Source organism: Musca domestica, unplaced genomic scaffold (genome assembly GCF_030504385.1).
Source record: "Musca domestica strain aabys unplaced genomic scaffold, Musca_domestica.polishedcontigs.V.1.1 61, whole genome shotgun sequence".
Classification (NCBI taxonomy): Eukaryota; Metazoa; Arthropoda; class Insecta; order Diptera; family Muscidae; genus Musca; species Musca domestica.
This window is the reverse complement of record NW_026712367.1, coordinates 2,859,717-2,876,476: the sequence shown is the minus strand read 5'-3', so window position 1 is coordinate 2,876,476 and position 16,760 is coordinate 2,859,717. Positions and strand designations below refer to the sequence as shown.

The following is a 16,760-nucleotide window of genomic DNA, read 5'->3' as shown; positions in this document are numbered from 1 at the left end:
TACCTTTTATTGTGCACCAAACGTCTAATATTTGTCCAAATGGGATGGAATTTGGCACATACGACCGAATTGAGTCTAGAAGGTAGTATGCAAAATTTGGTGAAGATCGGTTCAGATATAGCTATAGCTCCCATATATACTGTTCGTCCGATTTGTTATTTTTGTCCTCCGCAGCCGTAATATGCACTCCGTAACAACAATATTTGGGGAAATATATCAAATACAGCTCAGAAATATCTTTACCAAATTTTATCGAGATCGGTTCCGATTTGGATATAGCTCCCATATAATTTTTATCCGATTTCAAACTAAATATGCAATACAAGTCTGAATTTAGAAGATACAAATGCTTCGGCATATTTAGTCCTTTCAACTTTAAATTATAATTATAATCATAGGGGTATGATTGAATTCTCCCATAAAAACTTTTAATTCTTATGCGGAGATCTACTAAATTAGCAAAGTGGTGTAGGGTATCATAAAGTCGGTCCCGCCCGACTTTAAGACTTTCTTTACTGGTTTTTTATTTTTTTTTTTTTGTTAATTAAATAATTTAGTAATTTTTGTCTGTTCCCAGCTTTATTTAATTACCACCTCTCCTCCATCTCTCCGCCGCCAAGCCTTTTTTGAATGGCAACCATTATAAAATAATTCATTTTGAATTTCATTTCGTGCCCATCCCCATGCTTTCTCCGCGACCCCATGGGATGTCCTTATTATGCAATTTAAAATAATTATGAGGTTGATTTTCTTTTTTAATTTTGGCTGAGCCTTAAACTGACCTCTAAAGATATTAAGGCTAACGAAAAAAAAAACAGAAGAAAAATGTCATCATTTTATTATTCAAACCCCTTAAGGATTGTGTCAGAAAGGATAATTGTAAACCGTTTAACGAATATTTTTACTTGCTGTGTGGCCGTAGAATGGCTGTAATTTCAGTAAGGCAGAGAGAGAGAGAGAGAGAGAGGGAAGGTGGGTAGGGCGAATGGAATGTAACAATTCGTGAACTTGACATAATTTATGATTTTATTTTGCTTTGTTTTTGTTGCTTATTTTTTATTTCTGTAATTTTATATCATTGGGTTGGGTTTCGTTTTTTACAACACACTTGAGAGAAATTTTGCAGGAGCGAAAGTTAATTTTTGTGTGTTGCGGAAAAAACTATGCAGAATTATTAGAAAGGTATTTGGAAATGTGGTCTTTAAAAAATTGAGGATTTTTTGGAAACGTTTTCCAGGACCCAATAAGAAATAATTTCGGATTTTTTTATGTTCTTAAAAATTAATTTTTATAAAAAAAAATATTTGAATTTTTCTAGAAATGTTTTCCAGGACCCCACTAAGAAATAATATTGAAATAAGGGTAAGGCCAAAAAATTGATTAAAAAAAAAAAACAGTAAAGAAATTCTTAAAGTTGGGCGGGGCCGACTTTATGATACCCTACACCACTTTGATAATTTAGTAGAGCTCCGCATAAGAATTAAAAGTTTTTATGGGAGAATTCAATCATACACGCTATGATTATAATTATAATTTAAAGATCAAAGGACTAAATATGCCGAGGCACATCGATCTTTTAAATTCGGACTTATATTGCCTATTTGGTGCACAATTAATTTGAAATTGTATCAGAGTTATATGGGAGCTATATCCAAATCTGAACCGATCCCGATAAAATTTAGCAAAGGTATTTCTGAGCTGCATTTCATATATTTCCCCAAATATTGTTGTTACAGAGTGCATATTACGGCTGCGGAGGACAAAAATAACAAATCGGATGAACAATATATATGGGAGCTATAGCTATATCTGAACCGATTTCGATCAAATTTGACATACTAGCTTCTAGACTCAATTCGGTCGTATGCCATCTCATTTGGACAAATATTAGACGTTTGGTGCACAATAAAAGGTAAATCGGACGAGGTTATATATGGGAGCTATATCCAAATCTGAACCGATCTGGGTAAAATTTAGCATATGTATTTCTGAGCTGTATTTGATATATTTCCCTGAATATCGTTGTTACGGAGTGCATATTACGGCTGCGAAGGACAACAAATAACAAATCGGATGAACAGTATATAAGGGAGCTATAGCTATATCTGAACCGATCTTCACCAAATTTGACATACTACCTTCTAGACCCAATTCGGTCGTATGTGCCAAATTCCATTCCATTTGGACAAATATTAGACGTTTGGTGCACAATAAAAGATAAATCGGACGAAGTTCTATATATGGGAGCTATATCCAAATCTGAACCGATCTCGATAAAATTTATCCAAGGTATTTCTGAGCTTTATTTCATATATTTCCCCAAATATTGTTGTTACAGAGTGCATATTACAGCTGCGGAGGACAAAAATAACAAATCGGATGAAAAATATATATGGGAGCTACAGCTATATCTGAACCGATTTCGATCAAATTTGGCATACTTATTTTTAGGCCTAATTTGGTTGTATGTGCAAAATTCCATACTATTCGGGCTGTTATTTCACGCTTGGTGCACAAAAAAAAGCAAATCGGACGAAGATATATTTGGGAGCTATATCTAAATTTTGACCGATTATCTCCAATTTCAATTGGGTTCGTCCTTGGGCCAAACAAATGGTCTGTGCAAAATTTCATCTGGATAGGACAATAAATGCGAACTGTACTTTGTTTACAAAAATACATGGACAGAGGGACGGACGGATGGACGGACATGCATAAATCGACTCAGAATGTGATTCTATGCAGATCATCAAAAGGTAATATGGGTCTATTTCGTTTCCTTTTGCCTGTTACAAACAAATGCACAAAGACATAATACCTTGACCACCTCGTGGTGTAGGGTATAAAAATAATTAAAAGGTCGGAGCATGATTTGCTGGCAGCCACTGGTGGAACGAAATTATTGTCATATTCTGATATTTAAAATTTTTGAAATTCATAGAAAATAGTATTCAGGCGATATGAATAATAGAGTTCCAATGTTGCCCATTTTGCATCTTACCTACGTCTTAAATAAATATAACAAAGTGGCAGATTTGGACAATGAGACAGTGAGATGAAAAAACCGCAACCAATTTCAGACTGCTGCCATTTCTAAGCCACTCCTCCGACAGCTGTTAAAATTATTCCAGTGACAGCTCATTACAGTGTTTACAAGCGTACGAAAGCATTTTGCTGAGAATTTTCCAGAAAAAAAGTTATTCGTGATTGACGGAATTCAAGCGTGATAGTGTGATTTCTGCCGAATTTGGTTGGAAAACCAGAAGTGGCTATCGTTAGAGCTCTCCAGCATATAAATGTGATTGAATCTTTTGTGTCTCGTACCATCGCTCCGTTACCGTGATACTGGTAGCGTAGCAAGACGACGTCAAAGGAGTGAGCGGAAGAAAACAGCAACATCAGCAGAAATGGTTCGAAAAGTAAAGAGGCGACTTGATCGAAACCCGCGTCGCAGTGGCCGAAAAATGGCTCGTGAGCTGAACATATCACAATATTCGGCATTCGGCAAATATTGAAAAATGAGCTCCTCGCGGTAAAGCCATTGAAATTCCAAAAAGTGCAAGAACTTACACCGCAACTGAAAGAATATAGACTCAAAAGAGCTAAAGCGGTGCTTCGCTTGACCGAAAGTGGTGATCGGCCGAATCCAATTCCAATTTCAGCCTTTGTGAGGGGATGTACCAGAAGGAGTGGACCGATATATACCATCTTCGCATCAGATCTTTTCTTAGTTGAAATAATAGGATGTATAAAATAAAAAGAGAATCTGAGGCTTATTTCGGATTTTTTTAAACGTTTTGGTTATTCAAAACTTTGACCCTTTGTGGGGAAGGTAGCGGAAGAAAGTTGCGATTTCTACCGTTTTTATAACAAATCCCGTGTTGATGGCAATATTCAAATGTGCCAAGTCTTGAATGGAATCTGATGTTAATTTCGCGTTTTATGAGCTTAATGGATATTAAAAATTTCGACCTTTTTTGTGGGGGCGGTACCAGAAGGACGTATAAATCCCATCTTCGCAACAGATCTTGTGTTAGTAGAAATAATAAGATGTGAGAAATATGAAGATAACCTGATGCTTATTTCGCGTTTTATGACCTTTATTGATATTCAAAATTTTGACCCTTCGTAGGGGAGGTACCAGAAGGAATGTTGCGATTTCTACGGTTTCTATAACAAATCCTGTGTTGATGGAAATATTCAAATGTGCCATGTCTTGAATGGAATCGGATGTTAATTTCCCGTTTTATGAGCTTAATAGATATTCAAAATTTCGACCTTTTATGTGGGGGCGGTACCAGAAGGAGTGGACCGATATATTCCCTCTTAACACCAGATCTTGGGTTAATAAAAATATTGGGATGTGTGAAGTTTGAAGACAATCGGACTATTACTTCACATTTTTTTAGAGTTGTAATTAATCAAAATTTGACCCTATGTGGGGGAGGTACCAGAAGGAGTGGACCGATAGTGTCCATTTTCGCACCAGACCAAGCACTGACGCAAATATTAGAATTTGCAAAGTTGGAGCGAAATCGAATCATCCTTTTTCTTTCTGTGCAGAAAATATATTTTTGGAAATTTCGAGAGGTACTTGATGGAGTGGACCGATATTGTCAATTTTCACACCTGACCTAGAACTGACGCAAATATTAGGATTTGCAAAGTTGGAGCAAAATCGGATTCTCGTTTCTCTTTCTGTGCAAAAAAATATCTATTTTATTTGAAAATTTCGAACATTTGTGCGGGAGGTACCAGAAGCAGTGGACCGATATATTCCATCTTAACACCAGATCTAGGGTTAATAAAAATATTGGGATGTATGAAATTTAAAGACAATCGGTTCCTTGGCTCACATTTTATAAGAGTTGCAATTATTCAAAATTTTGACCCTTTGTGGGGGAGGTACTTGATGGAGTGGACCGATATTGTCAATTTTCGCATTCGGCCTAGCACTGATGGAAATATTAGCATTTGCAAAGTTGCAGCAAAATCGGATAATTGTTTCTCTTTCTGTGCAGAAAATATATTTTTTGAAAATTTCGAACATTTGTGGGGGAGGTACCAGAAGGAGTAGACCGATATTGCCTATCTCCGAACTCGATCTAAGTTTGACAAAAATATTACAATGTACTAATTTTGGGTCAAATCGGATACTCTCTTCGAGGGTCATCGTGCGCACCAGCCAGCAAGAAAAACAGACGGACGGACGGACATCGCTAGATCGACTCCAAATGTCCTGAAACGGATTTGGTCCAAAGATACCTGTGGTCTAAGGCCGTTATTTCGACTAGGCACATTTTGACTGTATCAAATGATATATATCCTCTCTAGCCATATGGCTGAAGGTATAAAAAAATATGAAGAAATATAAAAAAATTAAAAAATTGTCGAATAAGTCCTTAAAAAAATTAAAGAAAAAAATCTATAAAAATATAAACATAAAAATAATATATAAATATATGAAAATAAAAATATAAAAGCCTGAAAAAACGTCGAATAAATTCTAAATATATAAAAATAAATTGCCTGAAAAAGAGTCCAGTAAATCCTTCAACGAAAAAAAAACTGAAGTTTCTTTGACTTTTTTTATACCCTTCACCACAAGGTGGTCAGGGTATTATGTCTTTGTGCATTTGTTTGTAACAGGCAAAAGGAAACGAGATAGACCCATATTACCTTTTGATGATCTGCATAGAATCACATTCTGATTCGATTTATGCATGTCCGTCCGTCCGTCCGTCTGTCCGTCTGTCCATGTATTTTTGTTAACAATGTACAGTTCGCATTTATTGTCCGATCCAGATGAAATTTTGCACAAATCATTTGTTTGGTCCAATGACGAACCCTATTGAAATTGGAGATAATCGGTTAAAATTCAGATATAGCTCCATATATATCTTCATCCGATTTCCCTTTTATTGTGCACCAAACGTGTAATATAAGCCCGAATTGTATGGAATTTTGCACATACAACCAAATTGGGCCTGCGAATAAGTACGCCAAATTTGATCGAAATCGGTTCAGATATAGCTATAGCTCCCATATATATTGTTCATCCGATTTGTTATTTTTGTCCTCCGCAGCCGTAATATGCACTCTGTAACAACAATATTTGGGGAAATATATCAAATACAGCTCAGAAATACATTTGCCAAATTTTATCGAGATCGGTTCAGATTTGGATATAGCTCCCATATATATCTTCGTCCGATTTGCCTTTTATTGTGCACCAAACGTCTAATATTTGCCCAAATGGGATGGAATTTTGCACATACAACCAAATTGGGCCTGCGAATAAGTATGCCAAATTTGATCGAAATCGGTTCAGATATAGCTATAGCTCCCATATATAGTGTTCATCCGAATTGTTATATTTGTTACCCACAACCGTAATATGCACTCCGTAACAACGATTTTCAGGGAAATATATCAAATACAGCTCAGAAATAATTTTGCCAAATTTTATCGAGATCGGTTCAGATTTGGATATAGCTCCCACATATAACTTCGTCCGATTTGCCTTTTATTATGCACCAAACGTGTAATATCAGCCCGAATTCTATGGAATTTTGCACATACAACCAAATTATGCCTTAAAATAAGTATGCCAAATTTTATCGAAATCAGTTGAGATATATCTACAGCTCCCATATATAGTGTTCATCCGAATTGTTATATTTGTTACCCACAACCGTAATATGCACTCCGTAACAACGATTTTCAGGAAAATATATCAAATACAGCTCAAAAATATCTTTGCCAAATTTTATCGAGATCTGTTACGATTTGGATATAGCTTCCGAATTTAAAAGATACAAGTCCGAATTTAAAACATGCAAATGCCTCGGCATATTTAGTCCTTTGAACTTTAAATTATAATTATAATCATAGCGTGTATGATTGAATTCTCCCATAAAAACTTTTAATTTTTATGCGGAGCTCTACTAACTTAGCAAAGTGGTGTAGGGTATCATAAAGTCGGCCACGCCCGACTTTAAGACTTTCTTTACTGGTTTTCTTTTGTTTTTGTGAAATTTTCCTTTAAAATTTTTTGTTTCAAAAATCGTTAGAAATACTTTTCTAAAAATTGTTGATGTTCCTACCCCAAAAAAAATCGCTAATTTTTTGCATATAACTTCCGAACCACATCATGTAAAAAATTGTTGGATAGGACGCATTTTTTTTTTTTTTTTTTTGAAATTCTCCTTTAAAATTTTCTGTTTTTTTTTTTTTTTTTTTTTTTTGTAAAGAACCCAGATTTTGTTTATATTTTTCCTTGAAAGTGAAAAGATTTAAAAAAGATTTAAAAAAATATTAAAAAATTTCCCATACTTCTGCCCAAAAACTTTCATGGAATAATTTATTTAAATCAATATTTTTTTCAAGTCGTCATTTTTATTTATTTATTTATTTTTTTTTTGTGAAATTCTCCTTTAATATTTTTTGTTTCAAAAATCGTTAGAAATGCTGTTCCTACTCCAAAAAAATCGCTCATTTTTTTCATATAACTTCCGAACCACATCGTGTAAACAATTGTTGGATAGGACAAATATTTAAATAAAGCGCAATTTTTTTTTGTAAAGAACCCAGGTTTTGTTTATATTTTTCCTTGAAAGTGAAAAGATTTAAAAAAAATATATTAAAAAATTCTTCATACTTCTGCCCAAAAATTTCCGTGGAATAATTTATTTAAATCAAAATTTTTTTCAAGTTGTCATTTTTTTTTTTTTTTTTTTGAGAAAATTCCTTTTTTCCCTTTGAAAGTGAAATTTTCTAAGAATTACTAGTTTTCTTGCAAGAATTTGCTTTAACACTCTCCGCCCGTTATCACGTGGGCGCCATCTTCATAATGAAGGTGCTGCTGATGATGTTGGTAATTAGCTTTTCTTTATATTTATTTTATTTTTCTGCTGAAAATACATACGCACATTTGTGTTTTTTTTTTTGGTCGCTTTGTTAAATTTTTAATAATATTTTTTATTTGCTTACGAAAAAAAAATAATACGTATTTCAATTGTTTTATTATGAACTATTTATTTGGTATTTATATATTTATTCGTTTTTTTTTTCTGTTGTTTTTTGAACAAACATGTTGGTTAAAACGCTCATAGAAACGTTGAAAAAATTCCAACTTTATGGTGGCCGCGCTAGATTATTTGTTTGTTTGGTTTCAAATTCAATGCATTTTTGTTTTTCTTTTGCATTCTAATGAGGCAAATTTTTCCTTGTTGCTGATGCTATTTATTTTGTATTTATATTCCAGAAGGTCGTTGGCAGATAGTTTAATGGTAATTCGCATTTACATTTGTGGTCAAACCAGCAATGCAACACAAATAAACGGGTTTTTTTTTATTTAGGAACACAACAGAACTGACATGATATTGCACGAAAACCCTTGCAATAAACTTCACTTGAAATCACAAAAAAAAAAAAAAAAAATAATAAAATAAATAAATCTTGTTTCATTTCTTACGTTGCCGTTTAATTTCTTTGTTGGTGAATATTTGTTTCTTTTTCTCCAGAATGTACGCCTTTTTTGGGCCAAATAAATTTGGTTGGGGCCCAATTTAAAAAAAGAACCAAAAAAAGGTAAACAGACTTTCGCAAATGCCTTAATGTTACACCGAATGCGTTACGCGTCTTTTTTTTTTTTCAACCAAGAAAATACGTATAAATTTCCACGCACACAAAACAATAATAATAATAGTAAAAACACAAACGAACGGAGACAGAGAATTTTACAGAAAAAGAAGGAACACAGGTGTTGTTTTTCTTTCAACGCCACCAAAAGAAAAAACAACCGTTCGTCAGCGAAACCCAAAGGCAACTAATGATTGGGCTAGCATGCATGCTTTGGCAAAAACAACAACCACAATCAGCATCATAAATAAATCCAAGCAACGACAAGGGGACCCAAACCTCTCTTCATTGCTACACCAACGAATGCTCTCTTCACATTTATATTAAACACGACGGGCTCCACCATAGACAAAAACAACACAGAGAACAGCCCCAACAAAATACCAAACGGCGGCATGTGGATTGTATTTTAAACCGTACACAAACACTCACACACACACTCTTTCTCTTTTTCACAATACAATACTGGTAACTTACTTAGTCACTCTCTCTTTCTCAGAAAAGTAAACAAATAAACTGTGAATTGCATAGAGATATTGAGACATAAAATAGAGACATGACTACCGAGTGCTCCCAACCAAATGAAATCGTCATTTTTCTCTGTTTGGGATAGGGGGGGGGGGGGGGGGTGGGTGAGGAATTCCACACAAAGTAACGAAAGAAATGTTAAAGAGTTTTGGCTTGAATTAAATCTGGATTATCTTATGTAAGAAATTAACGAAAGTCAAAAATATCAACAACAACCACAAAAACAGCGGCAATAATAACCAATGCAATTAAATGCATTTGGTTTTAGGAAGAGGTACAGTGGGATGAAAGTGAAAAACTCGAAATATGAAATATAATAAAAAAGGGGAAATAATTATGAAAAAAGTATGAGAATATAAATATAAATAAATATAAATAAGGGGAAAAATAGAAATAATTACAATTATTAGAGAAGAAAACAATTAAAAACTATAACTTTCATAACAAATATTAAAAAAATAATAATTTAATGTATTTCGTTTGGAAACAGATACAGTGGGGATGAAAGTGAAAGAAAAACATGAAATAAAATAAAAAAAAACGGAAAATAATTACAGAAAAATATATAATATAAAATAATTACAGAATAATATATTTTTAAAAAGAAGAATTAAATAGATTCCCTTTAGAAAAGAGGCACAGTGGGATGAAAGTAAAACAATGAAATAAAATGAAAAACGGGGAAATAATTGTTGAAACACATAAAAACATATGAAAATTAAATATGAATTAAGGCAAAAAGTTAGAAATAAAAAAATATGTTTAAAAAAAATCTATAACCTTCATAACAAATATATTAAAAAAATAAAAAAAAATATATTAAATGCATTCCCTTTTGAAAAAAGGGACAGTGGGATGAAAGTGAAAAAAAAAAAAAACATGAAACAAATTAAAAACGGGGAAATAATTATGGAAAAAATATAAAAAAAATATGAAATCTAAATATAAATGAAGGCAGATAATTAGAATAAATTATAGAAAAATATATTCAAAAATATCCGTGAAGATTAGTTGCGAAAAAAAAAACTTAATTCCATAACTATATTAAAAAAAAGAATTAAATGGATTTCGTTTTGTAAAGAGGAACAGTGGGGAGAAAGTGAAAAAAAAAACATGAAATAAAATAGAAAACGGAGAAATAATTATGGGAAAATATAAGTAAAATGCAAAAATTAAATATAAATTAAGGCAAAAAAAATGGAAATAATTACAGGAAAATATGTTAAAAAATATCCAAGAAGATTAGGTGCGGAAAAAAGTATAAAAACCTATAACTTTGATAACAAGTATATTAAAAAAATTAAAAAGAAGAATTAAATGCATTTCGTTCTGGATAGAGGCACAGTGGGATGAAAGGAAAAAACGGGGAGATAATTATGGGAAAATATAAGTAAAATTTAAAAATTTAATTTAAATTAAGGCAAAAAAATTAGAAATAATTACAGAAAAATATGTTCAAAAATATCCCAGAAGATTAGGTGCCGAAAAACGAAAAAATAATCACAGAAAATTTTAAAAAAATATATCGAAGAAGATTAGGTAGGAACAAAAATAAAAATTGAAATAACAAATTTAGAAAAACATAAAAAAGAAAAGCATTTATTCCATTTTGAAAAGAGACACAGTGGGTTGAAATTAAACAAAAAATGTCGGGAAATAATTATAGAAAAATAATAATAATAAATAAAGGCAAAAGAAAAATTAATAATATTATTGAAAACTATCCAGGAAGATGGTAAAAAACAACAAAAAAAAATAAAATTTAAATAATAAAAAAAAATACTTTTTTAATTTAATATTTAAGTACCAAAAATACATATTTTTTAATTTTAAATATTTTTAATTTAAATATTAAATAATTTAATAATAATAATTTTTTTTTTCAATTAAAAAAAAAAATTTTAAAAAAATAATATCATAGTTATAGAAAATATATTAAATGAAAAAAATATAGAAAACTTAAAAAAATTCAAGAAAATGAAAATAAACTAAAATAAAATAGTTTAAATAATAAAATATACTTTTCTAATTAAATATTCAAATACCAATGAATATATTATTAAATTTTAAATATTTCAATGTTAAATATCAAACAATTAAATGTTAGTAATTTCTCTTGATATTTAAAATGTAATAAAAAATAATTATTTTTTTTTAAACAAAATTTAAATTAAAAAATTACTTCTTTTTAAATAAAATATTTTAATACCGTATATTTTTAAATTTTAAATATTGTTATGATGTTAAATATCCAATATTTTAATATTACTAATTTTCTTTTAATTTTTAAAATATATTAAAAAACGATTATAATTTAAATATTTTAAATTAAAAAAAAATATTTTTTGTAAATTAAAAAATATATATATTTGAATATTTTAAAAATATATATTTGAATATACAAAAAACACATTATTATTTTTCACATTTTCCCAATTTTTGAAATTCCCCTTAAATTCGTTCTAAAGCTAACTCTTTTTCAAACCTTAAACATTACCGAAATAGACCAAGTGACAAAATTAAAAAAAAAAGATTTTTAAGATATTTAAAAATCTATATTGTGTAAATAATATATATTTTTTAAATATATATTTAAGTACTAATAAATTTAAATTTCAAATATTTAAATATTATTAATCTTTTTTAATATTTAACTTTTTTAAAAATAATAATTTTTTAAATTTTTTAAATTAAAAAAATATATACTTTATTTATATATTAAAAAAAATTTAATATTTCGTATTAGTATAACAAAAATATTACAAAATATATTAAAAAATATGGGAAAAATAATTTTTGAAAAATATTTATGTATAAAAAAAAACAAAACCCAAAAAAAAATCGTTCGAAAGATAAATCTAATATAAATGAATCTTAAAAAGCTGTGATCATAACAATATCGATTTTGAAAAATTTCCCATATATATTATTCAAATTATTGATGGAAACGATTTTGAATATGTTTTTTTTATTGGCCTCCAAGAAAACGAATTTCTATAGATTTTTCTTTCTTTCCTTTCATTTTTCGATGACAGAAAAATTTCCTTAAAATCTAAAAGTCAAAAAAAGACGTTGTTATATTGTATTTATTTATATTTTTTATTTTTACACTTTTTAATCTATTTTATGGCTCCATAAATCTTTACAAATAATATTTATTAAAATTTCATGCAAATGCCTCCAATATTCCATCAAAAAATATATGTTCCACAATCACAACTCTTTTGTGCCACTGTTCCCCTTCACAAATACCCGCATCAATTTACTCCATAGCAAATTGGCAAAAAACCTTTCTCTTTCTCCTTTCCCTTTTGCCCAGTGCACTCTCAAGAGATTCTTATGTTGTTTCATTTCATTTTTTTCTTTCTTCTTCTATTCAAGACGAGATAAAAAATAGTATTATTATTATTACTTTTGTTGCATTATCCACCTATCTATTGGCTTCGCCTTATGCAATCCGTCAATACTTTTTTTGTGGTTTTAATCGAGCGATTGATTTCCCTACAATCACACGCGCGAATTTCGCAATCAAAACACATAAAACGTGATATGACCAACAAAAATGCCAAAAAATCTAAAGGGGAACGTGCCATCATGCATCGGATTTACTTATTTTTTTTTTGTTGTGTGGTTGCGGTTTCATTTTCGTTGGTTTTTGGTTTTTGTTTTTGGCTTTGTTTTCAAGCTGGGTGTTGTGAGCACAACAATGTTAACGGATTAGAGGGGAGAGAGTAAATTAAAAAAAAAACAAACAAAATGCAAAAACTAACAAAGAAAATCATAGCATAGGTCAAGATATGGTGGAGCATTTAAAAGAGCGAGAGAGAGAGAGAGAGCATCTCTTTAAATTTGCCATTGTGTGGTAATCATTTGACTCAACAGGTGGAGAGAATTTCTCTTAGATTTGTTTTGCAGTCAACTCTTTGTTTTTAACCCTTGCTTGGAGAAATAGACCAAGTGACAAAATTAAAAACAAAGATTTTTACAATGGAATTAAAAAATCTATATTTTTTTAATAATAAAAAATTTATATTTTTTAAAATTAAATATTTAAATACTAATACAGGGTGTGATAAAAAAAACTGCAACAAAGTCAAAAACCATAATTTTCACATTTTTCTTTAAATTTTTTTGAACGAAAGCAAAAAATATCGGAAATAGCATCAAATTTTAGAATAAGTTTAGATTTGTTCGAATTTGGTCATCTTTGGCACGAATTATGGCCTTTAGACGGCCAATGAAACCGTCACACCCTGTCCGAATGTTGCTCTGCGGTATTTTGGGTCATTCCCGGCGAAGCGCTTGCTTGAGGTGATCGACACTTTGGTGTTTTTTAGTGCCAACCTTGCTTTTCAAAATACTCCAGGTACAATAGTCCAATGGATTGGTATCCGGAGATTTTGGTGGCCATTGTGCGCTGGAAATGAAGCGAGGAACTATTCTTGGGTGACGCGTGTTGAGTGCGGCGATGGTGCTGAGCCCTGTTGGAATGTCCAAGGTCTGCGGCCCTAGGCTTTAATACACCATCCAGAATATTTTCGCGATAATATGCGGCATTTATTCTGATGCCAAGGTCGATTAATACGAGCGGAGAGCGACCATCGGCTGTTAGGGCGGCCCACACCATCACCATGGCCGGCGCTTGAGTTCTGGTGGCCAACCGAAGGTGCATATTTTCAACTGACCTCTTTGGCAAGTAAATACGATCATTTTGTTTGTTTACAAAATGCTGGACAAGGAATGTTTTCTCATTGGAGATCGGAGAGAACCAAATTCGGCAGATCACCACTTTCGACCAAGCGAAGCAACTGTTTAGTTCTTTTGAGTCTATTTTCTTTCTGTTGCGGTGTAAGTTCTTGCACTTTTTGGAATTTCAATGGCTTTACCCCGTGCTCATTTTTCAATATTTGCCGGAAAGGAATATTGCAATATTTTCAGCTCACGAGCCATTTTTCGCTTCATTACTTTTCGAAGCATTTCAGCGGATGTTGCTGTTTTCTGCCGTCCAGTATGACAGCAGTCTGAAGTTGGTCGCAGTTTTTTCATCTCACTCGTATATGCCTACCCGTCTGGTACCTCCCCCACAAAGGGTCAAAATTCGGAATAATTATAACTCATGTCAAATTTGAAATAAAAGTTCAATTATCTTCAAATTTCACACATCCCAATATTTCTACTAGCACAAGATCTGGTGTGAAGATAATACATATATGCCTTCCCCGTCTGGTACCACCCCCACAAAAGGGTTAAAAATTTAAATAATAATAACTCTTTTAAAATGTGAACTATAAGTTCGATTGTCTTCAAAGTTCTCACATCTTTATACTACTATTAACACGGGATCTGGGGTGAAGATGGGTTATATCGGGTTACTTTTTCTGGTACCTCTCTCACAAAGGGGTCAAAATTTGGAATAATTTTACCTCTTATATAATGTGAAATGAGAACTCGATTGTCTTCAAATTTTAAATATCGCTATATTTTTATTGAAACAAGATCTGGTGTGAAGATGATAGATATCGGCCCACTCTTTCTGGTACCTCCCCCACAAAGGGGTCAAAATTCGGAATAATTATAACTCTTATAAAATGTGAAATAAGCATCCAATTCTCTTTAAATTTCACACATCGCCATCTTTCTACTAGCACAAGATCTGGTGTGAAGATGATAGCTATCGACACACTCCTTCTGGTACCTCCCCCACATAGGGGTCAAAATTCGGAATAATTATGAGTATCATAAAATGCGAAATAATAGTTCGATTGTCTTCAAAATTCGCATATCCCAATATTTCTACTAGCAGAACATCTGGTGTGAAGATGACAGATTTCGGTACACCCCTTCTGGCACTTCCCCCACAAAGGGGTCAAAATTCGGAATAATTATGACTCTTATAAAATGTAAATTAAGAGTTCGATTGTATTCAAAATTCGCACGTCCCAATATTTCTACTAGCACAAGATCTGGTGGGAAGATGATAGAAATCGGTCCACCCCTTCTGGTACCTCCCCTACAAAGGGGTCAAAATTTGGAATAATTATAACTCTTATAAAATGTGAATTAAGAGTTCGATTGTATTCAAAATTCGCACGTCCCAATATTTCAACTACCACAAGATCTGGTGTGAAGATCATAAAAATCGGTCCACCCCTTCTGGTACCTCCCCTACAAAGGGGTCAAAATTTGGAATAATTATAACTCTAATAAAATCCGAAACAAGCATCCAATTCTCTTTAAATTTCACACATCCCAATATTTCTACTAGCACAAGATCTGATGTGAAGATGATATAGATCGGCGCATCCCTTCTGGTACCCCCCCCCCCCCCCACACAGGGGTCAAAATTTGGAATAATTATGACTTTCATAAAATGCGAAATAATGGTTCGATTGTCTTCAAATTTCACATATCCCAATATTTCTATTAGCACAAGATCTGGTGGGAAGATGAAAGTTATCGGTTCACCCCTTTTGGTACCTCTCCCACAAAGGGGTCAAAATTTAGAATAATTATAACTCCAATAAAATACAAAATATGCATCCAATTCTCTTTAAATTTGACACATCTCAATATTTCTACTAGCACAAGATTTGGTGTGAAGATAATAGCTATCGACTCACTCCTTCTGGTACCTCCCCCACAAAGGGGTCAGAATTCGGAATAATTGTAACTCTTATAAAATGTGAAATGAGAATTCGATTGTCTTCAAATTTTTAATATCGCAATATTTTTATTAAAACAAGATCTGGTGTGAAGATAATAGATATTGGCCCATTCCTCTTGGTACCTCCCCCACAAAGGGGTCAAAATTTGGAATAATTATGACTTTCATAAAATGCGAAATAATGGTTCGATTATCTTCAAATTTCACATATCCCAATATTACTACCAGCACAAGATTTGATGAGAAGATGATAGATATTGGCCCACTTTTTCTGGTACCTCCCTCACAAGGTGTCAAAATTCGGAATAATTATGACCCTCATAAAATGCGAAATAAACATCCAATTCACTTCAAATTTTACACATCCTAATATTACAACTAGCTCAAGATCTGGTATGAAGATGGTGGATATGGGCCCACTCCTTCTGGTACCTCCCCCACATAGGGGTCAAAATGCGGAATAATTATAGCTCTAATAAAATGTGAAATAATAGTTCGATTGTCTTCAAAATTTGCACATCCCAATATTTCTACTAGCACAAGATCTGGTGTGAAGATGATAGATATCGGCCTACTCCTTCTGGTACCTCCCCCACAAAGGGGTCAAAATTTTGGAATAATGATAACTCTTATAAAATGTGAAATAATAGTTCGATTGTCTTCAAAATTCGCACATTCCAATATTTCTATTAGCACAAGATCTGGTGGGAAGATGATAGATATCGGTCTACCCCTTCTGGTATCTCCCCCACAAAGTATCACAGTTTTCAATACAAGGCAGCAATGCTTTTTGAGTTTGGTGTATCTAAATATTTTTCCCAACCGGAAATCTGTTGTAAATATGGAACTTATCGGTTCACGCCGTCTGGACCTCCCACAAGATTATATTTGTTTTTTTTTAAGAATTTTTTTTTCACCAAAAATT

The 16,760-nt window shown here is 32.1% G+C and overlaps 1 protein-coding gene across 3 annotated transcripts in view; it reads right to left on the bottom strand.

Moving 5' to 3' along the window:
• Positions 1–16,760, bottom strand: part of LOC101893274 (venom dipeptidyl peptidase 4) — a 282,967-nt gene that overhangs the window by 103,644 nt on the left and 162,563 nt on the right. Inside the window, exon 1 of one of the 3 annotated variants that reach the window (XM_059129441.1) lies at positions 8,477–8,841. The exons of the other annotated variants lie outside the window; for them this stretch is intronic. The gene's annotated coding sequence lies outside the window, so the exon portion shown is untranslated. Of the gene's footprint in view, positions 1–8,476; positions 8,842–16,760 lie in introns of those variants that run through there. 3 annotated transcript variants of the gene reach the window in all.